General features: G+C 39.3%; 2 protein-coding genes across 4 annotated transcripts in view; both read right to left on the bottom strand.

Moving 5' to 3' along the window:
• LOC134537880 (neutral amino acid transporter B(0)-like) overlaps positions 1-27,422 on the bottom strand; it is a 121,883-nt gene that overhangs the window by 25,358 nt on the left and 69,103 nt on the right. Inside the window, exon 9 of one of the 3 annotated variants that reach the window (XM_063378781.1) lies at positions 1,351-2,110. The exons of the other annotated variants lie outside the window; for them this stretch is intronic. The gene's annotated coding sequence lies outside the window, so the exon portion shown is untranslated. Of the gene's footprint in view, positions 1-1,350; positions 2,111-27,422 lie in introns of those variants that run through there. 3 annotated transcript variants of the gene reach the window in all.
• LOC134537971 (uncharacterized) overlaps positions 1-27,422 on the bottom strand; it is a 99,650-nt gene that overhangs the window by 50,820 nt on the left and 21,408 nt on the right. The window lies entirely within an intron of this gene.

The raw sequence follows: 27,422 nt of genomic DNA, 5'->3' as shown, positions 1-27,422 counted from the left end.
AAATATATTCTTATAAAATAATAAAATCAATACAGGTGTTTCCTTAAAAAAACTAAATTTTTTCCATTATTTCAAAATGGAAAAATCATGGTATTTTCACTCTTAAATTATCTACATAAAGAAATTTTTTTGGTTTTAACATTAAGAACTGAAATTAATCATTTTACGGTTTTATCTTTATACTACACTAAAACTATTAAATATCTTTAATTTAATATTTGTTGTATTTTATTTGGGTTAATAAATCATATGATATATATACAACTCAGTCAGGAAAATTATGGTAGAAATCCATAAGCCAAATATCATAAATCCTAGTGGTATTAGAATATGGGAAATTGAGACAGATTTAAGGTTGTCCCCATACTTTAATAACAATGTCATTTTACGTGACATTTCGGTGTAGTCCAGCCTCCATTTGGATATGAAACCACCCTCCGACAAGCGCATTATAATAGAACTGAACTGAGCGAGAAAGGGATTGTTAGGTGTCACTACCCAGTGTGACGCATGCATGTTGAGGTAACAATCATCCATGACATGCAACATGGGGTGGCCATTCTGGTAATACTTGGACTGTGCTACGGCGTGTAAAGCTGTGATACGAGACTCAAGCCTGCAAGCATTTCTGTGATACGCAACCATATCAAGGGCTTCAGAGCTATCGGGCAAAACAAAAGTTCTTTTAACAAATTCTTGGAATAATTGGCTTTCAGTATCTAGGTCTTCAATTACTCCCAATAAGTCTTCAAATGACAAAAAGACAGAAAATTTAAGATCTGTTCATCGAACCTCGTCGAAGGTAGTTATGTCTGGATAAAAGTGTGTTCCAAAGAGACAACTTGTCAATGAGCCTTGATAGATATTGGCCATAATTAAGTACAAATAACTGCCCATCAGAATGATTGTTCTTTGCTTGCAAGTGTGAGGTATCTGTACACTTGCTCCAGATACAGCCAACCGAATTGATTCCAGGCAAATATTAGCACTCGTCAGGAATTCTCCGTCAAAACTATTTAATATTTTCCACAAAAAACTAATCGTCAAAAATGAGATCAAAGAGGCTATCCATATGTCGAGCCCTAATGGCATTGTAATGTTCATATATTTTGGTATTATTTCAGACTTTGGCACGACACATGTGATGCATATCTTTTCATGAGGATACGCTGTCCACTTGGTCATAGACCAAGTATATGCTGCCTCATCTGCATAAAGGGCCTTTGAAAATTTCTGGTCTTGATTTTTTATGGAATGAGACGGTGGGAGATTATTGATTGTGCCATTAAACTTCTTTATGGCTGCATATGTAGCTAGTGCACTTGGCCCTGAATAGCTGAAAACCCCTTCTTTTCTTTTATTAATTCTACTAATTTGTGATCTGGCCCAACTCTAACGTCAAATCTGTACCCATATGTGTCTCGAATATTACGACTATTGTGAGAGAAAATATTTAAACATTTACTTAAATTTGTCTCAGTTATGTGTGTTTGCAATTTTCCTGTGAACGGGTTGTACATTACTACTGGTGTCACGGTAGGCACAAAGCACTCACCGCAAACTTTTCCTCTTGTGTAAATAATAACAATGTTTAGAATGTTTAGAGTTTTCCAGCAATCTTTAAAAGTTTCAAGTAATTCTTGAGGATCCATGCATAGTACATTTTTTATTATCAATAAAAAAATTGATTGTGGGTTCCAAAAGGGAAGGCTGGTCCAGTTATACAGTGGTAAACATGAATCGATGCTGAAGTTAGTAAATATAATATAACCCACGCTGCTGTCTGTGGTATCTGTTCTGCTGAGAGTTTAAACCTTTCGTCACTTTCTTTATGTGGTAGATGCACTAGAGGAACCAATGCCTTAATGTGAATGTGAGACAAAATAACATCAACTATTATTTCTGTAGTTACCTTATCTTCATATACTGCAATAAAGTTTAAACTGTTTTTTAAAATGTGATCAATAAATTCTTTTACTCCTGCAATATCCCATTGATTTATGTTAACTGAAGTGGGCATTAACGATGTTGCAAAGTAGTTATTTTGTATCAGTATGCTCACGAATATGAAAAATATCTTCATAGTCGTTGTGTTAGCATTCCCGTGTACCTGGAAAAAATCATTGAAATAAATTTTTATTTAAAGTTATTATATTATATAATGGCAGTTAAATGCTATTGATAGTATAGTTGTTGCAACTTTTACAACCAGTTCCATTCGACAGAATATGCCACAAAAACATATATTTCTAACTAAGGATTGTAAATTTAATAATTTTTTTTAAGAATTTATTAAAAAAAATAAAGTATTTTACAAAATAGTAAGCTACATTCTCAATGAAAAATTAAAATTAAATTTACAGCAGAACAGCGTGTACTAGCCAGGGCGAGTTGCACTCCCCACCCAGACCCAGCGAGTGGGAGCTGGGATGAGTTACACTGGCCAGCCCGACCACAGGACTACCGGTGCAGCGAGTTGGCCAGAGGGCGAATGTGGCTAGCCAAGGCTCCCACAACTCAGCATGCTCCCACCTACCAGGGTTAGTCACCCCCTGCACCGAGCGGGTCCGCGATGGCGGCGTGAGCACCAGAACAAACATCCCGAATGACGTCGAGAACAATAATTATAGATGTTTAGTCGGTGCTGTATTAATGAAGTAAGATTCAACCACGTTAAATCTCAGATGTCGGACATGATGTAGATTCCTTGAGAACTCAGAGACGTATGGGGATTTTTACTTCTGTATATGGGTATGGTATCCCTATATATGAATCGTCTGGATATGGTAGCCCTGTAAATGAAATATGTGAGAATGGTGCCCCTATACAATTAATCTTTCCAAAAGAAACAAGAGAAAGACATTGGTTCTTAACTCGCACATTCTGGAACTGGACAAGACCAACAAATAATTTGATGCTTGCTTAAAAAAGCAAAGCGAATCCTCGGTTCCAGAATCTACATTTATTAACTCAACATAGGATATGTCTAACAGGCTGGATCAGTGATGCCTATGAGGGAATTTTACCCTTGAGCTATTTCGGGTTCGAAACCTCAAAAGATCAACGAGTTTAGATGAATTTGGATGAAGAGTAAAGCAAACACAAATTATGTAACAAATTTAAACTTTTTAAAAATAAAGTTATTTTATTAATTTTTTATAGTTATATTTAAATTTATTTATCCTCGCACTAAAATTTAATTAATACAAAAATTATATAAAATTGTAACACATGATAAAATGGTCCTAATAAGCATAACTAACATTAAATTATCGTCAAATTCGCCGTCGGATCTTCCATGGCAGGCACAAAATTTCACACTGCCTGAAAGGGGGTTTGAAAATAGGCTGTCCAAAGGGTGAGTGCTGGAGATCTAACCCAGACAACACTCTGTGGTGATGGGATTGTTCACCCAAAGAACCTGGTCGTGGCTTGATGGCTCAGAGGACCATTACTTTAATGCTGATCATTGTCTGGTGTGACCTAGCTCGATTTTATGAATACACAAAAATTAAACCTTAACGTCATAATGAATTAAAATAGCTACTGATTCTAGGTTGGGTGAAAGAGATAATAAAGAAAACAAAAAACTCGCAGTATTTATATCCACAGATGTACCAGCTTCTGTGCTCAAATTCTGTGTACGGAGCTGTACATGACTTTTATAAAATAAAGAGAACGAGAAAACTCCCAATATCTAGATCCACAAGTGTACCAGCCTCTGTTCTCAAATTCTGTTATGTAGCTGTACATCTCTTTTATAAAAATTAATGTTGCCAAAACTTGAGAGGAATATCATCTTTAATGTATACATTAAAATACAATTATAATTGTTTGCATCATAAATCATAATAACAAAATATATATTTTTTTTTACTTTGAAAATTTGTTGCTGTAAATTCAAGGAAATTAAAATTTTATAGCTTACATAATTGCTGACAGAAATGTCGACGTAAAAAAAGTACTCAATCTTAAAAAAAAATTCCTCTTCGCTGTGCTAACATAGGAAATGTGTGGGAAAATTCGACCAACACACAGAAAATTTATTTTAAGAAACCTTTCGTTGAAGGCAGGAGTGATTACACCTCTCATGGGTGATCCCGAAAACAAACAATCAAAACAAAAGCTAGACACAGTGATGTTAGATTACTTTGATAGTGTGTGGAAACACAAATAAATGATATGATCATATTTACATTGCTTAAAAACGAAGGCCGTTGAATTAGAGTACAAATAAATTTTACATAGGAGTATATATTTTATTTATAGTAGTTAATGTCTAGACCCTGCTCAAATTTACTTTTGATGAATTATAAAAAAATATAATTAAATATAATATGCTTAGATTATGGGAACGGTGGCCGTTACTTAACATGGTCTTTCAGAAATACATTTTATGTTATATTATAGGTTCCCCTAAATAAAGAAAATAATCGGCTGCAAAATTCAATGCTGAAAGAGTTATTCTTTGTGTTAAATACATATCATTAGTAGATGTAAAGGCATGGCTGCTAAATTTACAAACATGGGGCATGTGGGTGGGCCACCGTGTTGGGAAGGAGGGTTCTTTGAGTTTGGTGGACTTCACATGAGCATAATATGGCGGCGCACATAGGCGCAGAGAGACAAACAAAGAAACGATGTCCGAAAGGACCACTATATCTATATTACCTATTGGGGGAATTTAGTAAACACTTAACTGGTCAGACAAGCAGTGAGCACACACTGTTTTTTCCCGAGAGACTTATAACTACGCACGTCTGTTTTACACAAGTTTCGAGGGCCGAAGGTAGATGGCCGCTGGAACTCTTGGAGGAGGGAGGGGGTTACCCACGCGATAAGAAGGCCGCTAGGAAGGTCGTCTGCCGGTGGTTGGGTAGGGGGGGGGGGGATCTCGCTCGTGAGATAAGGCACTGTTAAGCGCGGGACAGCTGGTGTCGGCCACGGAGGCCGTGCGATGTCTTGCGAGAGACTAAACTGAATGTCGTCTTCTGTATTTAAAATGTCAATACTGTCATGGGTCAAGAGTTGTTTCATTAAAAAATTTATTATGCCTATTGGATAAAGAATTATCCGCCAAAATGAGAGACAAAGGTGAAAAAAAAATTTTAATATATTTTTATAGTACTTGGTATGCTGTTAATTCAGGGGTGCCCACAAGGGGAGGGGGGTAACGACGCAGACTGCGTCATTAAAATTTCAGGGGGGGGGGGGGGCTGGTTAAAAGACGAGAAAAATGTATATATTATTTACATAATTATAGCTTCTAATGTGAAAATACGTTTCTGGTGCTTTGATAATTGAAAGGGATCTTGTAAATCAAATTGACAACCCCGCACTTTCCTCAACAAAAGCAGTTTGGCATCTGTCGGTTCAGGATGGAAAAATTACCTGATATGACCAAAATTATTATTAGAAAATCAGTTTTAATTAATGCAAAATGTGATCAAATTTAATACTAAAAAAGTATAATATTATAAAATAATTGAGTAAATCATTGAGAAAATGGCATAAAAAATTTCTGCGAAGGGGGGGGGGGGGGAGCGCATCATTAGGTTAGGGGGGGGGGGTGAGTCATAGTGTTAATTTTACCGACCAATTAAATGTGTCTTACAAATTTACATAAGCAATTAAAAAATAAAATATTATTAAAATAACATACTTTACACTGAAATAAACTTTATGACACTAATTGTATAATTAAATACACACTTATGTAAGTAATTAAGTATTTGACAACTATTTGATAACGGACATTGCAACTTATGAACTCATTCTAATTAAAAACGACACGTTCTATTATTCTATGGGATGAACAAAGAGGACATTAGATGGCAAAAAATAAAATATTACCTAATGAAAGAAATATAAATAGTATTATAGGATAGCCGGTCCGTAAACACGGGTTCTGGATGTGGGGCCGGGAGCTGAGCCACCATATTGGATTGTGACGTCACGGCGGCCATATTGAATGAGTATGACCTTGACCTTGACCTTGAAATTTGACCCTCAAAAATTGTCAAAATTCGCCAAAATTGTGCAAAAATTGCCCAAAATTCCTCAAAAATCGCAAAATTTCCATTTCTGTGGAAAAGAATTCCGCCAAAAAATCTCAAAAAATTCCACAATTCAAAAATTAGGATTTCGAAAATACTCAAAAGTCGTTTTGCCCTAGAAAGAACCCAAATTCCTAAAAACGGCTTGAGCATCTATGTCTAAAGCCTCCGGTAAGCCATTTCTAGGAACAAGGATACCATGACCGCCATCTTGGAATATGCCGTCACCGTTGCAATTTACGTTACGGCCGCCATCTTTAAAATCTTTATTTATTATCCGATTTTAATGAAAATATTTTAAAATTCATAAAATATTTGACTAATAAAATTTAAATAAAAATTATTAAAAACATACAATTACGACATGGAGCTCGGAGTCCTCAGTTCTAACCCGACGAGTGCAAAAAAAATGGCGACCGATCCTTCCCCCGTGGTGGGTGCAGGCAGACTGGCCCCCACCACTTTGTTAATAGCATATTTACAATCCGGCAGTATGACGTCACGTCCGCCATCTTGAAATTTGGTCACCATCTTGAAAATCTTTATTTATTATCAGATTTTAATGAAAAAATTTTTAAAAATTCACCGAAAAAATCAATTATTAATTTTCAAATTGATTAGATCAGTTCCTGTCCTTGGTTCGATTCCCGGCGAGAGTAAACGGTCGATCCTTCCTCCATGAAAGCTACCTAGACTGATCTACCACTACCAATACCAAGGTACATATATCATCAGCTGGTATGACATGTCCACCATCTTGTCTTCATCCGCTGGAGACCACCATCATGTTTTCGTCCGCTAGAGTGTGCCGATACCATGTTAGTATAATTATCTGGTCACCATACCTTTGTCCTCAACTGTTGACATTGAACTTTGACCTTGACCTTAAACTTTGACCTTGAAATTGTCCTTGAACTTTGACCTTGACCTAATATTCTGTTTTACCATTACCTTTCGCGGAGTTTATAAATCATTCTCTCTTTAAAAATAAAACACAAGTCAACGTACGCCAATGTTCGACGAATTAAATACGTTGCCGATAAGCCTAATATGAAAGTCTTGTGTTTCGATAATCTGAATAACCTCTAAACCGTTTATGTACAAAGCCATACATACATATAGACCAAGAATCTTCGGACCGAGAAACCGGGTCATAAACAATGTCAGACGTATAGACCAGTTATTTACGAACCTCACGACCTTCCTCATCGTCAGCTAATTATATTCAATTAGACCATTGTGACATTTTTTATACGTAATAAAGGACCAAGTGACCTTAACAATTTTTTTAAGTTACACCAAGAGGTTTTGAACTAGTAAATATTCAGTCACTGCTTATTTCACTACCCGCAATCAACAAAAATGGAAGCACCCTCAACGTAAAGGCAGCTCATTTTGGACGCAACATCAATAAAATGGAAGCACATTCTACAAAACAAAAGCTTCATTAACGAAAAGGAGGTACATACTCACGTACATGCAACTCGGTAGGATGCAATCGTCAATGTTAAGTTAGGATATAATGTCTTCATCAGTCTAAAGAATCTATCAGATCGTAGTTCCATAGTTCATTGGCTACAATATTCATTGGCTCCAATAGTCATTTGCTCCATTAGTCATTGGCTCCAATATTCAATTACTCCAATAGTCATTTGCTCCATCAGTCATTGTCTCCAAAAGTCTTTTGACTCCAACAGTCTTATGATTCCAAAAGTCATTGTCTCCTACAGTCATTGGCTCCAACTACCTTTTGCCTCAACAGCTCCAATCACATATGGCTAGAATGCTACAAGTCTGAGAGACTATGAGGCCACAAGGCTACGAGTCTAAAAGGATCTAGCTGGTTACGAGTTATACATGGCTAAGAGACTGCATGACTAAAAGACAGCATGGCTACTAAATTACATGTCTATGAAGCTACAAGGATACAAGTCTACTCGGCTCCAAAAGCTCCAACAGCTCCAACACGCAATTTACACGCAATAAATGTAATGATCACACAGTACACAAAGGAAACGGAACGTACACACAGTACACACAGAAAACGGAACGTACACACAGGAAACGAAACATACACACAGTACACACAGGAAACGGAACGTACACACAGTACACACACAGGAAACGGAACGTACACGCAGTACACACTAAAACGGAAAGTACACACAGTACACACAGGAAACGGAACGTACACACAGTACACACAGGAAACGAAACGTACACACAGTACACACAGAAAACGGATTGTACACACAGTACACACAGGAAACGAAACATACACACAGTACACACAGGAAACGGAACGTACACACAGTACACACAGGAAACGGAACGTACACAGAGTACACACAGGAAACGGAACGTACACACAGTACACACAGGAAACGGAACGTACACACAGGAAATGGAAAGTACACACAGTACACACAGGAAACGGAACGTACACACAGAAAACGGTACGTACACACAGTACACACAGGAAACGGTACTTACACACAGGAAACGGAATGATCACACATACAGTAGCGTAAACACAGGCTTAGTTGGAAATCAGAATACAAGAAATAAAAATTTTAAATTTTTACTTTTAATATTTTTTTTTTTTCAATAGTACACACATGACAGTTAAACAAATCATTATTGTATGTAGCCAGCTTTCCTCAGTTTTTTGAGTATGGACGATACTTCCTCGATGCACGAATAGTTTTCCTGCACAAAGCGAGCCATGTAGAAGTCTTAGCCGGTCAACCAATATGTTTGGATCTTGCCATGATGTGTAATCATTCTCTTCTACCAACATCTTACTTGCTTGTTTATTATACATACTTTTAATATCACAATCGTCGCAGTGATCATAATAAGCATTATCAGATTCATTTATTATAACAAGACGTTTCCGTCGTTTCGGTCTCAGGACACCACCACAGTCTTCGATCTTGTCAGCTTTAGGTGCTTCATCACAGTCTATGCCTTTGTCAGCAGCTCAGAGTCACTGTAACAATCACTGTAGAAGACAACCTCTTCACCCAGATTACCGTACGTATTCGATATCGATGATGTCGAAGTGTCTTCATCGACTTCAGGCTTCCTTTTTAGAAGTCCATCATTTTACAAAGATTGGAGGATCTACTGAATATAGGCTTGAATGTATTCTCACTGTTCACGGTGTTGATACTTCCATTAGTTTCAGTCTTCACGAAGCCATCATCATCCTTAAATTTATGTTCTTCGTCACGATCGGGTGAGCTAATACCATCACGCTCAGGACAAGGAAAATTATTGTCGTATTGCAGATAACTTTATTTAGTCTAGTGGATCCATCGATGTCCTCTATGCTGTAAGTAGTCTTGGCTTTACATGTTCTATCATGTCTGTCTTGTAGCAGAAAACCACGGTCTGATTACCATTTTTGTTTTGCTGGGTGTATCTTTAGGTTTCACAATGTTATTAGTAATGAACAAAAACAAGGTGTGATTCTGTCTGAAATATATAATTACTCCATACTGAGGAAACTTATAACAGATACAAGAGAATATTATCGTACAATATTAATTACATTCTTAAACAGCTCTCAGGTATATTCAGAAAGAAAGAAAATTATGGGCCGGCTGTACATGAAATTAAAAAAGTTTCATTTACAAAAAATACATAATCCAATAAAAAAAACACAAATATATTTAAATAATAATCCCAGTTGAGGTATGTACTTAAAGTCCAGAAATTATGTTTGTATGATTAACTTTGTTTGACGGTGTTATTTAGGAATGTTCAAAAAAAGGTTGAACAATTAAGTAGCACCGGAGGTTGGGGCTTCGTCCCAGAGATCACGCGGGAACATGATGCCAGGGACCTTGAGTCCTGTTGAGGAAGGGAGATGAAAATGCCAATTCGGCATCCGGCTCTCGGACCCTGTCTGGAACAGTCCAAATCAAAACTGATCAGAACTTGAACACAGACAGTATACGGGGCAGAAAATGCCCGGAAAAGTTAAGGGGAGTTTGAGGAAAGTCGCGGATCGTCACTCACCAGACAGGGGAGTTGGCTTCTATTTACCGATGCGTCGCCCGCCAGGAACTGGAACACGCGAATGCGCGGGTGGACGCGGATGTTTTCTTCATTTCAAAAGAAATAATTTAAAAGAAAAATACCTATTACTCTTGTTCTAAGCAGACAGACTAAACTACTTGAAAAAGATTATAGGGATAGCATCCCTGATATAGGAAACTACATAGTCGGTGGCGGGCGGATGGAAGTCTTGCAGTGTCTCGTCGACTCGCCGATAATCGCCAAAAGGTCTGTCTGCAGTCGCGATGCGAAGTGTCCTGCGGAGAACCACGTCTCGCAATTAAAAGTAACTGTTCTATCAAAAGTGGAGGAGGGGGGGACTGGGAGTCCGGACCGAAATGTTCCGAAGTTCCCCGAGTGGGCATCATAAAAAAACTCTGACTGATGTCTCGAAATTGGTAGCACTGGCCTACTTTAGTGCTACCTGTTGAGAGGTGTCTGGAATAAAAAAGAATCGACTCGCCCAAGGCGTCTGCTTAAACCAAGGGTTAAAGGGGCAGTCAGGTGCTACACTCTGGTGGCCTACAGGGTAAGTTGACTGGGCGGTTAGCGAGCTTGCCGCTAGATATCGTGTGCTGTCCATCTTGGCACACACATTTTTTTATGTGAGGCGTCCTTGGAGACGGTCGCTCTCTGCTGGGGTTTTTGACCGGTCATTGGTCTTAAGGCGAATTCTTAGAACCGAGAGGGTGTGCCGGAAATTAGGCATTTCGTCACCTTTTTAATTTTTTCTATAATTTTAAAATTTTTGGGGTTTCTTGTTTTTTTAATTTATCTGGTTGTTAATGGGGGTGATTTACTTTTTGTTAGGCCGCTGTACGCCACGGATTTAAACTTTGTGCCAGTGGACCGACGCCCCTTCCCAGGGGCCATTCTGATATTTTGCTGGCTAATGTGGACATGGTCAGCCCGGTTGAGATTTCTCCCGCCTGCAGTCACGTCCCGAGTTTGTTATTTTAATTCCCTGCATGACCAAAACTGCATCGAGCAGCTCCTGGGCTGCAAGCTGCTACCTTGTAGAGACCTGCTGAGAATAGCATGTCTCGTCACGAAGCAGTCTCCAGTGGAGCTGCGTTCCCACCGGAGTGGCGTTTTCTGTGCCCCCCTTCCTCTCTCTCCACATCACTTTAGTTCTGAGAAATCCAGGAGCAGTGACCTGACATGAACTTAGCCAAGAGACCTAAAGAGACCTCCGCGAAACCTAGCGGCAGAAAGAAGCAACTTCACCCATGGTGGCCAGCAAGCCGAGACTACGCTCGTGACACCTGGTGGCAAGTCAGCTCACCACGTCAGTTAGTTCCCCTTTACACAGCCAGAGCGCAGCACCGCTACGCCGTATGGCCCCTATGCTTTCTTCTCCCGACCTGTAGGAGTCGATTGTTCGTTGCTTTTGTTTCGGTCCGGTAGAGAGTGCGCATGTCGTGTTCTTGTCACGCCCGCCTCGGACTCCTTTGGAAATCTTCGGCTTAGAACCGAACCTTCCCCCTCCTTCCTAGGGCTTTAGCGCCTGTTTTAATTAGAAGCCTCGTCCGCCCTCGTGGACTCTGTCCTCTGATCGCGGCTACTGACCACGTGTGCTCGACGTCCTCTGCACTAAGAGGACTTTCGCGGGAACGCCGAATTTCGGTTGCACTAAAGATGTAGTCAGTTGCTTAAGGGATGTGATCCCATTTGTACAGTAGCCAGGCAGAGGTAGTTTTTAGAAAAGTCATGCGTAGTTAAATTTTTTTTATTTATATTTATTCTAAAAATTCTGGTGTCCTTCGCGCATCCACGAATCTTCGGTACGCGCCATCATGATGTCGGCGCGAGACACCTCGCGAGCCTGGTTTCCACACCCTGTTTGGTGAGTAATCCTTTTTTTCCCCCAAATTCCCGTTGTTGGCTTTCGCGCCAACTGTGTAGGACTGTCTGGACGCAGGTCTAATTCGTTTTGAATTTGGGCTGTGTTTCAGACAGGGTCGAAGACGGAGGAGAGAAATTGCTCCCCGCATGATCTTCGGGACCTCCAGCTGATCCCCCCCCCCCCTTGTTTGAAGAGTTTGGCCGGCAGTCCGAGGTCATCCTGGCAAGACCCGGGTGATATGAAATATATATATTTTTTACTTAAATAGAAGGAACGAAAACAAAGATACCAGCGAGCAGAGTTTTAAGGACGTCATCCTCAAGAATCTGTAAAATCGAGGAGAGTCATATATATATGTAATTGTTGGGACATTCAAATTTGGTGCAATTTTTAAATTTTTGATTATGTAATAATTTTTTGTTAAGTTGTAATATGTATTATTTTAAATAACCCTGTCGCCCCCCCTTTAACTTTGTTAATTACTAAGATTTTTATTGTCAGTTTTGAATAATACGAACACAAAATTCCATAATAATAAACTAGGAAAACCTATAGACCAAGCTACCAATGTTGTGTATTCATTTATCAAATACCTTCTTCATTGTAACGATCCACGAACTCCCAAGTTACTAGTGTGCAGGGAGTGTAAATTTCTCTTGTTCACCGTCTCGTGCCCCCTCTGGTAATTAACTTTAATTTTCGTAATATTTTGCCCAGCAGTTTCCAAGGACTCTTTGATTAATTTAAAATGATATAAAAATTGGGCACGAGGGGCGTTTCAAGGGGAGGGTGGAGTAAGGGGGGGGGCAGAAAACGCAACGACGCTGGGATCAAGCATCCATGACGTGCTCTTCGAGGAGAGAACGTAATACGTATTCGTGACGTTAAAGGCTATGGTCAGCTCGTCTCTGAGAAATGGTAACAGCTCGTCCAGAGCTGCTGTATGCAGTTTTAGTAATGAATTGAAGAAACGTTACAGGCCTGGGACGTGCCTGTAAGCGAGGAAAATTTTAAGCGAGCTGCCAACAAAGTCTTAGATCTGCAAAATATCCTATAGGTCTCTGGGAAAAGGTGCTTCTGTCTACTGGCACAAAGTTTAACTTAGGGGAGTACACTAGCCTAACAAAGAGTAAATCATCCTTTAGTAACCAAATTATTAAGAAAAATAAAAATTTCCAAAAATAATTTACAATTATATAAAATTAAAAAAAAAAAAACGTGTCGAAATACCAAATTTCCGGCAGAGTTTAAGCTGTCGATTCGTGTTAACAACCTGCTACACCGATTACAGCTTAACCTGTTGCGAAGTGGGTTTTTAGCAAAATCATTCTTCTCATGACGTCTAGCATTCCTTCTCATGACAAAATACTTGCCACGGTATCTACAGCGGCTTCCTTCTGATTCAGCTGCAGAAAACAAACCATGATCCATGGTAGCTTCTGTGACTAATGTTACATACAAACTGTCAGTTTTCTCCAATTGGAACCATTTCTTAAATAGAATTTTTTAATAGGCCTATTTCATCTGCGAGAGTTAAGTTATCTAATGCAAAGCAAATTGATGCAAGTAGTTCTGTCTGACATCAACAGATGTCGCCACGTGTTGCTTGCAGGTAAATAATATCTATTTCATTTATGCAGAATGCGGAATGCTCACTATCGATCGCAAAGGAAGGTTGGCTTCGCTAGACTCCAAGGAGAAGGAAGTTCGTCCTTCCTGTTAGTGCTTCTTAGATTTCTCAGAGATTATTATTACTATTCGACTGAGTAATGATATTTTTTTTTTAATTTCCACCTGATAAAAATATTACAAGTGTTGATTAAGTATCAGCAGTTCACTAATTAAATGCAACCTTGAATAAAATAACATATCCTTATTAAGTAAAAAGTCCTTCATGCAGAGAACAATTTCTCATCTGTAACCAGAAGCACTCGGAGAAAACCATCAGATGTCTAGTCAGGAATAATCAGAAGCACTCAAAGAAAACCAATATAATATTGTCAAGAATAATCGGAAGCACTTGGAGAAAACCATCAAAATATTGACAAGAATAATCAGGAGCACACGAAGAAAACCACCATAATATTGACAAGAATAATCAGGAGCACACGTAGAAATCCACCATTATATTGACAAGAGTAATCGGAAGCACACGGAGAAAACCGCCTCAAGTTTTCTTTAATTACATGAAATTACAGAAAAAAAAAATAAAAAAATAAAAAAAAAAAACGAAAAAATACAAAGGATTCTGGCTTGTACTAGAACTCTAACTTTGCACAACAATGAGAAGTTCACTAGCTAGCAGAATCCTTTGTATTTTTTCGTTTTTATTTTTATTTATTTATTAATTTTTTTCTGTAAATTCATGTAATTAAAGGAAACTTGAGGCGGTTTTCTCCATGTGCTTCCGATTACTGTTGTTAATATAATGGTGGATTTCTCCGTGTGCTCCTGATTATTCTTATCAATATTATGGTGGTTTTCTTCGTGTGCTCCTGATTATTCTTGTTATTATTTTGATGGTTTTATCCAAGTGCTTCCGATTATTCTTGACAATATTATATTGGTTTTCTCTGAGTGCTTCTGATTATTCCTGACTAGACATCTGATGGTTTTCTCCGAGTGCTTCTGGTTACAGATGAGAAATTGTTCTCTGCAGGAAGGAATTTTTACTTAATAAGGCATGTTATTTTATTCAAGATTCCATTTAATTAGTGAACTGCTGATACTTAATCAACACTTGTAATATTTTTATCAGGTGGAAATTAAAAAAAAAATATCATTACTCAGTCGAATAGTAATAATAATCTCTGAGAAATCTAAGAAGCACTAACAGGAAGGACGAACTTCCTTCTCCTTGGAGTCTAGCGAAGCCAACCTTCCTTTGCGATCGATAGTGAGCATTCCGCATTCTGCATATATGAAATAGATATTATTTACCTGCAAGCAACACGTGGCGACATCTGTTGATGACAGCCAGAACTACAGGCATCAATTTGCTTTGCATTAGATAACTTAACTCTCGCAGATGAAATAATTAAAAAATTCTATTTAAGAAATGGTTCCAATTGGAGAAAACTGACAGTTTGTATCTAACATTAGTCACAGAAGCTACCTTGGATAATGGTTTGTTATCTGCAGCTGAATCGGAAGGAAGCCGCTGTAGATACTGTGGCAAGGATTTTGTCATGAGAAGGAATGCTAGACGTCATGAGAAGAATGAATGTGCTAAAAACCCACTACGCAACATGTTAAGCTGTAATCGGTGTAGCAGGTTGTTAACACGAATCGACAGCTTAAACAGACATGATACAACATGTAAAGCCAAGACTACTTACAGCATAGAGGACATCGATGGATCCACTAGACTAAAGAAGAGTGATCTGCATTACGACAATAAGTTTCCTTGTCGTGAGCGTGATGGTATTAACTCACCCGATCGTGAAGAACATAAATTGAAAAGATGATGATGGCTTCGGGAAGACTGAAACTAATGGAAGTATCAACACCGTGAACAGTGAGAATACATTCAAGCCTATATTCAGTAGATCCTCCAATCTTTGTAAAAATTATGGACTCCTAAATAGGAAGCATGAAGACGATGAAGACACTTCGACATCATCGATATCGAATTTATACGGTAATCTGGGTAAAGAGGTTGTCTTCTATAGTGATTGTTACAGTGACTCTGAGGCTGTTGAAAAAGGCATATACTGAGATGAAGCACCTAAAGCTGACAAGATCGAAGACTGTGGCAGTGTCCTGAGACCGAAACGATGGAAACGTCGTGTTATAATAAATAAATCTTATAATGCTTATTATGATCACTGGGACGATTGTGATATTAAAAGTATGTATAATAAACAAGCAAGTAAGATGGTGCTAGAAGAGATTGATTACTCATCATGGAAAGATCCAAACATATTGGTTGACCGGCTAAGACTTCTACATGGCTCGCTTTGTGCAGGAAATTTATTCGTGCATCGAGGAAGTATCGTCCATACTCAAAGAACTGAGGAAAGCTGGCTACATACAAAATGATTTGTTTAACTGTCATGTGTGTACTATTGAAAAATAAATTAAATATTGAAAGTAAAAATTTAATGTTTTTATTTCTTGTATTCTGGTTTCCAACTAGGCCTGTGTTTCCGCTACTGTATGTGTGATCATTCCGTTTCCTGTGTGTTCGTTCCATTTCCTGTGTGTACTATGTGTACGTTCCGTTTCCTGTGTGTACTGTGTGTACGTTCCGTTTCCTGTGTGTACTGTGTGTACGACCGTTTCCTGTGTGTGTACTGTGTGTACGTTCCGTTTCCTGTGTGTACACTGAGTACGTTCCGTTTCCTGTGTGTACTGTGTGTACGTTCCGTTTCCTGTGTGTACTGTGTGTATGTTTCGTTTCCTGTGTGTACTGTGTGTACGTTCCGTTTTCTGTGTGTACTGTGTGTACGTTTAGTTTCCTGTGTGTACTGTGTGTACGTTCCGTTTCCTGTGTGTACTGTGTGTACGTTCCGTTTCTTGTGTGTACTGTGTGATTATTATATTTATTGCGTGTAAATTGCGTGTTGGAGCTGTTGGAGCTTTTGGAGCCGAGTAGACTTGTATCCTTGTAGCTTCATATACATGTAGTTTAGTAGCCATGCGGTCTTTTAGTCATGCAGTCTCGCAGCCATGTATAACTCGTAACCAGCTAGATCCTTTTAGACTCGTAGCCTTGTGGCCTCATAGTCCCTTATACTTGTAGCATTATAGCCAAATGTGATTGGAGCTGTTGAGGCAAAAGGTAGTTGGAGCCAACGACTGTATGAGCCAGTGACTTTTGGAGTCAAAAGACTGTTGGAGTCAAAAGACTTTTGGAGACAATGACTGATGGAGCAAATGACTATTGAAGTCATTGAATATTGGAGCCAATGACTGATGGAGCCAATGACTATTGGAGCCAATGACTGATGGAGCAAATGACTATTGGAGCCAATGAATATTGAAGCCAATGAATTATGGAACTACGAACTGATAGATTCTTAGACTGTGAGGCCACTTGTGGCGGCCTCAGTCGTCTTGGTTATTACTATTATTTTAATTTGCCTAAAGTTTATTCTAAGATTATATTACAACACTATTTATGTCCTTTTATTATTTTTTAATGTATGTTAATACTTTTTTATTGTAACTTTTTATTAGTATACTTGGTATATTTTGCGTTAAGTACTCTTACTCTGTAGTGGGACCTACAAGAAGTAACCAGAACGATCTAGCGGAGTGAGGGGTGGTAGTAGAGGAGGGGGGTGACGTCAGCTGACGTGACAAGGTGAGACGGCTGCCAGCTGTTTGCGAGGTGTGTGTGTGTTTGACCGCCGGCGGCGGAACTGCTCGTGCGGAGTAGAAATCGCTTCCGAGTAATGGGCAAGTTGTGTTACGTACGTGAACAAGAATTAACGGCAATATGACGGTAATGCCATGACATGTTTGGCGAAGCGAAATAGGTGGTATACGAGAGTGCGATAGTGTGGGCCTAGTGCACGGGCCACAGAAGCAGTGAGATGCAAGAGGAGCAAAATGTGAGTGGGGTTTACACCCGACCCCGGCAGTCACCGGCTTCAGAGGTATGCTTCAGTACCAAGTAAGTGTGAGAACTGGATTTTTGTACTTTTTTCCCCGGCTGGTATGACTTACAGAAGATGTGTTTTGAAAAGAGAGTGCGGCGACGGGATTTAGTGGTTGGATTATCTAAGCTGAAGAACGTCATTATTTCGTTTCCTCCCCCCCCCCCTTCTACGTAATAGACTTTTTTGGGACTTTGGATTAGAATTAATTATAGTGCAAGAGTGTCTGTATGCCAATGCCGCTACATGTCTTGAATTTAATTATACCAATTTAAATGATACCTAGAATTTACCTTTTAAGTCCCTTTACATTTTTACAGTATTTAAGTTTGAGCATTTTTGATTTGGTAATTCATTATATTATTATACCTATCACGATAGAGTTTCCAGGACTTTCGGTAAATTTAGTGTGCTAATATTTGTTTTTGCGCACTTGCCAAATGTTACACTAGTCGATGCGCGTCTGTTAAACTTAATTTCTTTACACTCTCAGTTTCAGTATGTCAGTGGTGACGCGAACGCGGGACTGGAGTGGTAAGTGCGGACGTGTGCAGCTACCCCGGTATAAGGGGAGTAGGCCACAAGTGCGCCACTCTGCTATGGCAGTCTTGTTGTGGGTCCTTACAGTGATAGTACTTCTGAGTATCTTTGAACCTTCAATCAGCCTAGCTATGGCCGTAAGTTGGTTATATAATTTAGGCAAAGCTGAGTTGGTGGCTAATATTCGAGCGGCAGGTTTAGTAGCGGCTGAGGACCAGGACATTGACGGGCTCAGGAAACATTTTTCAACCCACTTGAAAAGCAAATTACGTGTGGAACTTCACGAAGGTTGGGAGGAGGATGCATTGGGGAATAGTGGGTCGACTAGTGTAAAAATGTGTTGGGTGAATCAAATTGAGAAAAATCAGCTGGTAGAATACGTAAACAATATCCCTAAAATTATAAGAGGAGACGCTGTGGAGTTGATTGAGTTTTGTTTGGAAACAGAAAAAGTGAGGAATTTGGGAATTTTTGACCAAGATAAGGACTTGTTAAGGTGTTAAGTAGGAAAGTGTGGAGGCGTAACTAGACATATAATGGTTCGCTGTTTGGAAAATGGTATGGGTTGGGAGCACACTAAATTCAGTTTGTGGGAGAACCTTTTCCCTCGTAGATTAAAGGAAAAACTGATTAAAGGGAAAGTGTACCGTTTTCAAGGAGAGGAAGAAAACACAGGGGTATTTTTTGAAAGTATCTTATCAATGAATAGGGTATTTGGGACCAATCTTACTGATAGAGAATTAATAGAAATAATCCTTGAAAATATGTACGCCAGCAAAAGGAGAGAATGCTCATTTGTACAGAGGCCTACAAAAGTAAGGGATTTGTTTACCTGGGCTATCGAAGTGGAAAACGTGTGGCAAGCCCGGCGTGATTCATGGAACTATAATAATGATAAAGTAGAAAGGGTGTCGGGTAGATCGAATTTCTCTGGGGGTAATAAAGGGATTTGTTTTAAATGTGGCCTGGAAGGGCACTATAAGGTAAATTGTCCGAATAGTGGCAAGAATATGTTTAAATGTAATTATTGTGGAAAAAAAGGCCACGTAAAAAAGTTTTGCTATAAGGCAAAGGCGGATATGAAAAGGAACGTACCAGAGAAATTATGATGAATTTGTGTTGAACAGTTTAATTTTGAATAATTTTTTTTTTTGTCATTTCTCAACAATCTCACTTAACTGCTTTTAGATGGAAAATTAAATGTGATTGGGTGTGCCTTCAACCGTTAAATGATCTAAAATGTGATGTTTGGTATAATAAGTTAAGAAACTATGTTTAATAAACTTATTATTTTTTTATAATTTAGAATTTTAGATATTTAGTATGTAATTTTTAGGATACGTTTTGCTTTTTGCATTTATATTTGCATTAGCCATTTTATATACGTATTTTTTTGATGAGATATTTTAGATTGCTACAGCACTTGTTCAAAAAGGGTTTGTTTTCCGAACGGATGTTTTGGAAGTTAATACCCTTTAGGATCGTAGCTTAAAAGCATTTAATGTAATTCCAGTTTTTATAAACTGCAAGTTCTTATTATGTAATAATCAATTTATTTAGTATTTTTCTCGTTTAAATTTCAATTTAGTTTTTTTGAGTGATGTAAAACTTTTTTGAGACTTTGGCTATAGGTCGTGCCTTTTGCCTTTTTTTTTTTTTGTGCTTTCGAGTCTACTTACTGTTGTTTACGAGTTTGTTTCTAGTTTTCTCTCTTAGTCTTTTCGCGTTTCTTTCTTCTCTTGTACGTGTTTCTTTGGGTGGCTTTACGTGTTGCGGACCTGATAGTTAAAGGGCTCAAGGAAGTTATTTTTTTTGTCGGGGTGGTTGAGGTCACTTGTGGCGGCCTCAGTCGTCTTGGTTATTATTATTATTTTAATTTGCGTAAAGTTTATTCTAAGATTATATTACAACACTATTTATGTCCTTATAATATTTAATGTATTTTAATATTTATTTATTGTAACTTTTTAATAGTATACTTGGTTTTTTTACGTTAAGTACTCTTACTCTGTAGTGGGACCTACAAAAAGTAACCAGAACGATCTAGCGGAGTGAGGGGTGGTAGTAGAGGAGGGGGGTGACGTCAGCTGACGTGACAAGGTGAGACGGCTGCCAGCTGTTGGCGAGGTGTGTGTGTGTTTGACCGCCGGCCGCGGAACTGCTCGTGCGGAGTAGAAATCGCTTCCGAGTAATGGGCAAGTTGTGTTACGTTATGTGAACAAGAATTAACGGCAATATGACGGTAATGCCATGACACGTTTGGCGAAGCGAAATAGGTGGAATACCAAAGCGCGATAGTGTGGGCCTAGTGCACGGGCCACAGAAGCAGTGAGATGCAAGTGGCGCAAAATGTGAGTGGGGTTTACACCCGACCCCGGCAGTCACCGGCTTCAGAGGTATGCTTTAGTACCAAGTAAGTGTGAGAACTGGATTTTTGTACTTTTTTCCCCGGCTGGTATGACTTACAGAAGATGTGTTTTGAAAACAGAGTGCGGCGACGGGATTTAGTGGTTTGATTATCTAAGCTGAAGAACGTCATTATTTCGGTTCCTACCCCCCTCCTCCGTAATAGACTTTTTTGGGACTTTGGATTAGAATTAATTATAGTGCAAGAGTGTCTGTATGCCAATGCCGCTACATGTCTTGAATTTAATTATACCAATTTAAATGATACCTAGAATTTACCTTTTAAGTCCCTTTACCTTTTTACAGTATTTAAGTTTGAGCATTTTTGATTTGGTAATTCATTATATTATTATACCTATCACGATAGTGTTTCCAGGACTGTCGGTAAATTTAGTGTGCTAATATTTGTTTTTGCGCACCTGCTAAATGTTACACCAGTCGATGCGCGTCTGTTAAACTTAATTTCTTTACACTCTCAGTATCAGTATGTCAGTGGTGACGCGAACACGGGACTGGCGTGGTAAGTGCGGACGTGTGCAGCTACCCCGGTATGATAGGAGTAGGTCACAACTGATGGAGATATTATATCCTAACTTAACATTGACGATCGCATCCTACCGAGTGGCATGTACATGAGAATGTACCTCCTTTTCGTTAATTAAGCTTTCGTTTTGTAGAATGTGCTTTCTTTTTATTGATGGTTCGTCCAAAATGAGCTGCTGAGGCCTTACTTAAGGCGCTCGAGTTTGAAGTCGGAGATCGCAGAAGGGAGTACCAACTAAATGCAGTGAGAAGTACGGTCCCTAGGCAAAAAAAAATGACCTGGATAATAATTGAAAGCATCTCTGCCTGTTTACTAATTAATTTTCCCGCTTGGCATTGGCTTGGTACATTGAATACAGAACCATTTACACAAATCTGCAGATCTAGATCTCGCATTAAAGAAAAAGACATCTAATTTAATCACTCATTAAAACCACCATATTACAGGTAATTTTACAAACATTAAGAAAACATTAGTTTTCCCTAACAGGTCCGTTGATTACAATCCTGGATGACGTAATTGTCTATAAATGTTGTTTAGGCACATTCCCAATATTTTGGTCGAACCGGTCTCTAGTTATGACGTAATTATGCGAGTCTAACATCCCGCACCACAGCAACGTGTTAAGTCTGGCTTGCAGTTTACGTAATTTCTCACGTAGCGTAAAAGAAAAAAGGAGTAGAGTTTAATTCGCCACATTACGATTCCAGATGCTAGTAAGATATGAATTTGAGTTTATGATCACTCAAGTCTATCTGCTTATTGTTTCCTTGAAAAACCAACCCGGCCTCTGGTTGTTAATAACGGTTGCGTCGAGCCTTACTTGTAGTCTCGAAGCATGGTGGACGATAACCCGGGCTGGGTACTGGTCGATGCGTAGGTGAATGGAACAGCCTTTCCATTTTTGCAGTGGCGCAACACGCCTGCACCCGCGAGGCGAAGTCGACTCCACCAGCCGCCAGCACCGTCTCCCCCGCTCGCCAGCCGCAGACCGTCGCAGGTTAACGCCTCACCATGACGTCATAAGGCTCAGCGCGCAGCGCGGTGTTGGCTCGCGGAAACACACACACGTGCAGCGCCGCGAATGTCCGTAATGCTTTTGTTTCAATCAAGCTTCAGGGCGAGAATGAACCAAGTGTCATACCATCTATCATAACATATGATATAATTTATACCAAATCAAAAGGACGTTAAAACAAACAAATAATAAAAGTGAAGTTAATGGAGGCGTGGCAAACGCCTCAATATCCCCCCCTTAAAAAAAACTAATTTAACACCAAAAACCCAAAAACAAATTTAGGTAGCTTCGAACCACTATAAGGCGAGAAAACGGGGAAGCACTCAAAACACGCCATTCAAGCAACTAACCTTAAGGAAAAGCAAGAAGAAAAAGCACACAGTAGAAAAAAACACGCGAAGAAAAACACATGAGAGAGACAAAGAAAAACAATAATTAAGACCAAACAATGCTTTGTGCCACTTTCCCGTTTACTCGTTAACAAACAGCAACATACTTCACAAAAAGTCTCTATTCACATGGCTAAAAGGAGCGAAAACAATCATTTACTTTGATCGGGTGTGAACCTCTTAAGATGACTAATATGCGCCTTACGTGTCTCAAAACTTTTGTCCACATGCTGCAAAAGAACGGTTACTCCCCCTAAATGCCTTATCACCTTGTAAGGCCCCTGGTAAGAAAACTCTAATTTAGCGGTTTTATGCAGCGCTTTGTTACTGATGGGAAAACTTTTGCAGAGCACCCAGTCTCCCACTTTAAAAGGATTTTCCAAGCGCCCCTTATTATATTGTTTCGCAACCCTATTCTGAGCGTTCTGGAGATTTTTTATAGCTTCTACCCATTTACCTTCTAATAAACGTGGACTACTGATCGCCCATAATTCATCTCCTATACCCCAAACATTTAAAAGAGGGTGTGGTATTTTCCGCCCCAGAAATAATTCGGCGGGAGTGAAATGAGTGGCGTCATGCTTAGCCATGTAAAAACCTAAACTCAGCATATCTAAATTTTCATCCCACTGGCGATGATCTTGATGATGATAAATAGTAAGTTCAATTTTGATATTTTTATTCACTCTTTCTACCAGGTTTGGGCAAGGATAATGCGGGCTGGTGTTAATGTGGCAAATTCCCCAACGAAAACACATGTTCCCAAATATTTGACTATTGAAATAGGCCGCATTGTCAGAAACCACATTCTCAGGTGCTCCAAAAATTTGCCATATTCTTTGCGTAAGAGCCTTGACAATTCTCGCCGCTTTCATGTCAGATAAGGGTAAAAAAAATTTAATTTAGTGAAACCATCCACAATAGACAAAAGACAATTATTTCCCTCTCGAGATCGAGGCAAAGGACCAAAAATATCTATGAAAACCTTCTCCCAGGGACGCGTGAGCAGAGAAACGGAATATTTACCCAATTTCGAATTTACGGTCTGTTTACTTAGCAGGCAACTTTCACACGTGTTAACATGATTTTGCACATCTCTTTTCATATCCGCCCAATAGACTTCATCTCTCAATTTATGATATGTCTTGTCCACTCCTCCATGACCCCCAAACACACTATCGTGATAATATTTTAGCACCATAGGCCGTAAGAGCTTAGGAATATAAAGTCTTTTCTCTTTCCCACTTTGTTGATAATATAATCTATGCTTCACTAACACGAGATTCTTATTTTTGCCCTGCAGTAAACCCCGCATTATATTTTGCCCTTCCAAATCTTGTTCTAACACCTCCTCTACTTTGTTGAATAGTTCTGGCTCCACAGTAAAACGCCCACACCTGATTGCTTCAATCTCGTCTTCCAAATCCTGTTCACCCCCTTCCTCCTCAAACATCCGCGAAAGGGCATCCGCGACCACATTGTCCTTTCCCTTTACATGAATTATTTTGAACCGAAACCGAGTGAGCCTCATTACCCACCGCCCTATTTTCCCTAGTTGTCTCGGATGCGAAAACAACCAGGTCAAAGCCTGATTGTCCGTGTAAAGGTCAAATTCGTCATGCTCTAGATAAGTGTCAAAGCGTTCCAAAGCATACACGCAAGCAAGGGCTTCCTTTTCATATGTGCTATAACCTTTTTCATGTCTATTAAGTGTTCTTCCAGCAAACATAATGGGTTGTAGACCCTTGCCAAAATCCTGCAAGAGAACCGCGCCTAACGCGACACTCGAAGCGTCAACCTGCACTACAAATCGCCTCTGGAAATCAGGTAACGCTAACACAGGTGGGTTGGAAATGGCTTTTTTCAAGCCGAGAAAAGCGGCCTCCTCTACCTCACCCCAATTAAAATTAACCCCTTTTTTTCTTAAATTATTTAAAGGGTGGCACAAATCCGCATAGTTCTCAATAAAGCGGCTAAAGTAGCCCATCATGCCCAAAAATCTCATGATGCCTTTAACATTACGAGGTCTCGCGAAATTTACAATGGCCTCAATTTTGTCAGGGTCCATTACAATTTTTCCTTCCCCAACAATGAAACCCAGGAACCGAATTTTCTTTCTGGCCCAACAAACTTTTTCAGGATTGACCGTTAACCCTGCACCTCGTAATTTTTGCAAAACCCCTTCCACATGTTCCATGTGTTCCTCGAAAGAATTAGAAAATATACAGATGTCATCCAGAAAACTAATGACATTTTTAAATTGATATTCTTTCAGGATGTAAGATAAGATACGCGATAAGCATTGTGAGCCAAAATTTACCCCGAAAGGCACTCTTTTCCATTGGTACTGTCCCCACGAGGTAACAAAAGCCGTGAACTTCTTGCTACTCTCCTCCAACATGCATTGGTGAAAAGCAGCATTAAGGTCTAACACCGTAAAATATTTCGCTTGCCCCAAATATTGCAGCACAGTTTCCACCTTGGGCAGCGGGAAACCATCTAGTTTTATGCGATCATTCAAGATCCGGTAGTCCAACACTAAGCGATACTTCCCCGGTGTTTTTTTTTTACTAAAAAGGCGGGTGAAGCGTACTCTGAACTCGCTTCTTCAATAACATTTTGCTTAAGTAAATCATCTATGATTTCCCGAAAAACTAGCATTTTGGGAGGTGCACATTGATATGGCACACACCTCACCGGACGTTGATCAATTAATTCAATCCGGTACGGCATCAATTCACATTTACCCACTTTTTCCGTAATTACATCGGGATAACGAAAACAAATATCCCTGATTTCGTCCTTCTGTTTTTCTGTTAAGTGTTCCTCCACCCCCTTTAAACCTCCGCAACAAACTTCAATTTTATTCTTGGGTGCCTCAAGACTAATTTTGACTTTTTTATCAAACGCGAAACATAACCTCCTATTCTTACAATCCACTATAGCTCCCGTGCCCTTTAAAAATCCCATCCTAAAATCAATTCTTCGAGTAGTCCAGGCATTACCCAAAAATCACGTGTCCAGGCAAAATTTCCTATTTTAAAATGCAAACGTACTTTCAAGGAGATTTTCCGGCTTTTCCCATCAGCCAAATGCACCTCAAACCCTGGCACCGTTTTTAAATTGTTTCTTAGTTCGGGATGTCTCGTTATTAATCTACTCAAAAACGCCTGCTGTACAAATGAATTGCTAGCCCCGGTATCAATTAAACCCGAGACTCTCTCCTCATAAAACCTTACCCTGACACACATATTACTTCTAGTTTTCAATACCGCCAGACGATGCTTATTTTCAAAACGAAACCAGATAACCCTTTTTTTTTGTAAACAATTGCGAGACAAATGCCCCCACTTGCCACAAAACCCACACACTCATCTAACGTTATTCCCCTGACCTTTACTCTGCTTCTTCTCTGCGCATTTAGCAATGAGATGCCTCTCACTGCCACATGCATAGCACTTCTTTCTAATTTTATGTTTATTACTTTGATCATATGCTGAAATTTCGGACTTTACACCCACCTTATCAACTTCACTGCACCTATCCACTCTCGTGACATTCAACTCCGCTTCCCCATTTGTCCCAACGCTACTTTCACCCTCTTTTAAAATGTTTGATTTTTCCTCCTCTTCGCATAAATCGGAAACCCAACACACATTATCCACCTCCACCGCCCAATTACTAATATCGAACAAGCTGGTGGGCCTCTCCACAAAGCTACACTCCCTCCTAATGTGGGGATGCAAGTTTTCTAAGACTAACCGTATCCACTCCATTTCCCTCATTTGGACATTAAGGGCCGAACCATGGTCCAAAATGTCATGCACATAACTCAAAGTTTTTTCCCCTTTTCTTTGGAAACGACGGGTTTTCTCTATTATAAGTTCCTCTCTAACTCTACAAGGACATAAATTTTCCCATAACGCCTCCTTGCAATCAACCCAGGACATATGACTCTTATAACCCGCAATGACTATATCATAAGCTAAGCCTGTGCAACGCGAAGCAACAGCCAAAATTAAATCACTCTCATTGGAAAAATAATTTGCGTTAGCTAGCTTGTCCACGGCCATGCAAAACTCTAAAATACCCTCTACATTTTCTGACTGCAGTTTCGGAACATTTTCTAGTGATCGTAAAGCAAACTTATTTTTTAGGAAATTTGTACTAAACGAACCAGACCCACTCGCTTCTGCCTGTTCCGTTTGCCACGAAACTCTTTCTCCTTTCAAATGCGCCACAAACTTCTGTCTTAAAACATCTATGCTTTCGTCCGCACTGTGCTCGACTGACGCAGCTCTTAAATTAGTCATTATCTCCTCTTTATGTAATTTATATATCCAAGCCAATGCCATACTGGTGATATAAAAAATCAATAAGTATCTTAAACACAGAAAACTACCGCGTCTGCGACTCTGACTAGCAGAGTTGCGCAGTTTTGAGGCCTTACTTAAGGCGCTCGAGTTTGAAGTCGGAGATCGCAGAAGGGAGTACCAACTAAATGCAGTGAGAAGTACGGTCCCTAGGCAAAAAAAAATGACCTGGATAATAATTGAAAGCATCACTGCCTGTTTACTATTTAATTTTCCCGCTTGGCATTGGCTTGGTACATTGAATACAGAACCATTTACACAAATCTGCAGATCTAGATCTCGCATTAAAGAAAAAGACATCTAATGTAATCACTCATTAAAACCACCATATTACAGGTAATTTTACAAACATTAAGAAAACATTAGTTTTCCCTAACAGGTCCGTTGATTACAATCCTGGATGACGTAATTGTCTATAAATGTTGTTTAGGCACATTCCCAATATTTTGGTCGAACCGGTCTCTAGTTATGACGTAATTATGCGAGTCTAACATCCCGCACCACAGCAACGTGTTAAGTCTGGCTTGCAGTTTACGTAATTTCTCACGTAGCATAAAAGAAAAAAGGAGTAGAGTTTAATTC

Source organism: Bacillus rossius, chromosome 12, assembly GCF_032445375.1.
Source record: "Bacillus rossius redtenbacheri isolate Brsri chromosome 12, Brsri_v3, whole genome shotgun sequence".
NCBI classification, from domain to species: Eukaryota; Metazoa; Arthropoda; class Insecta; order Phasmatodea; family Bacillidae; genus Bacillus; species Bacillus rossius.
The sequence above is the reverse complement of the archived record's forward strand: the minus strand, read 5'-3'. Positions and strand labels throughout refer to the sequence as shown.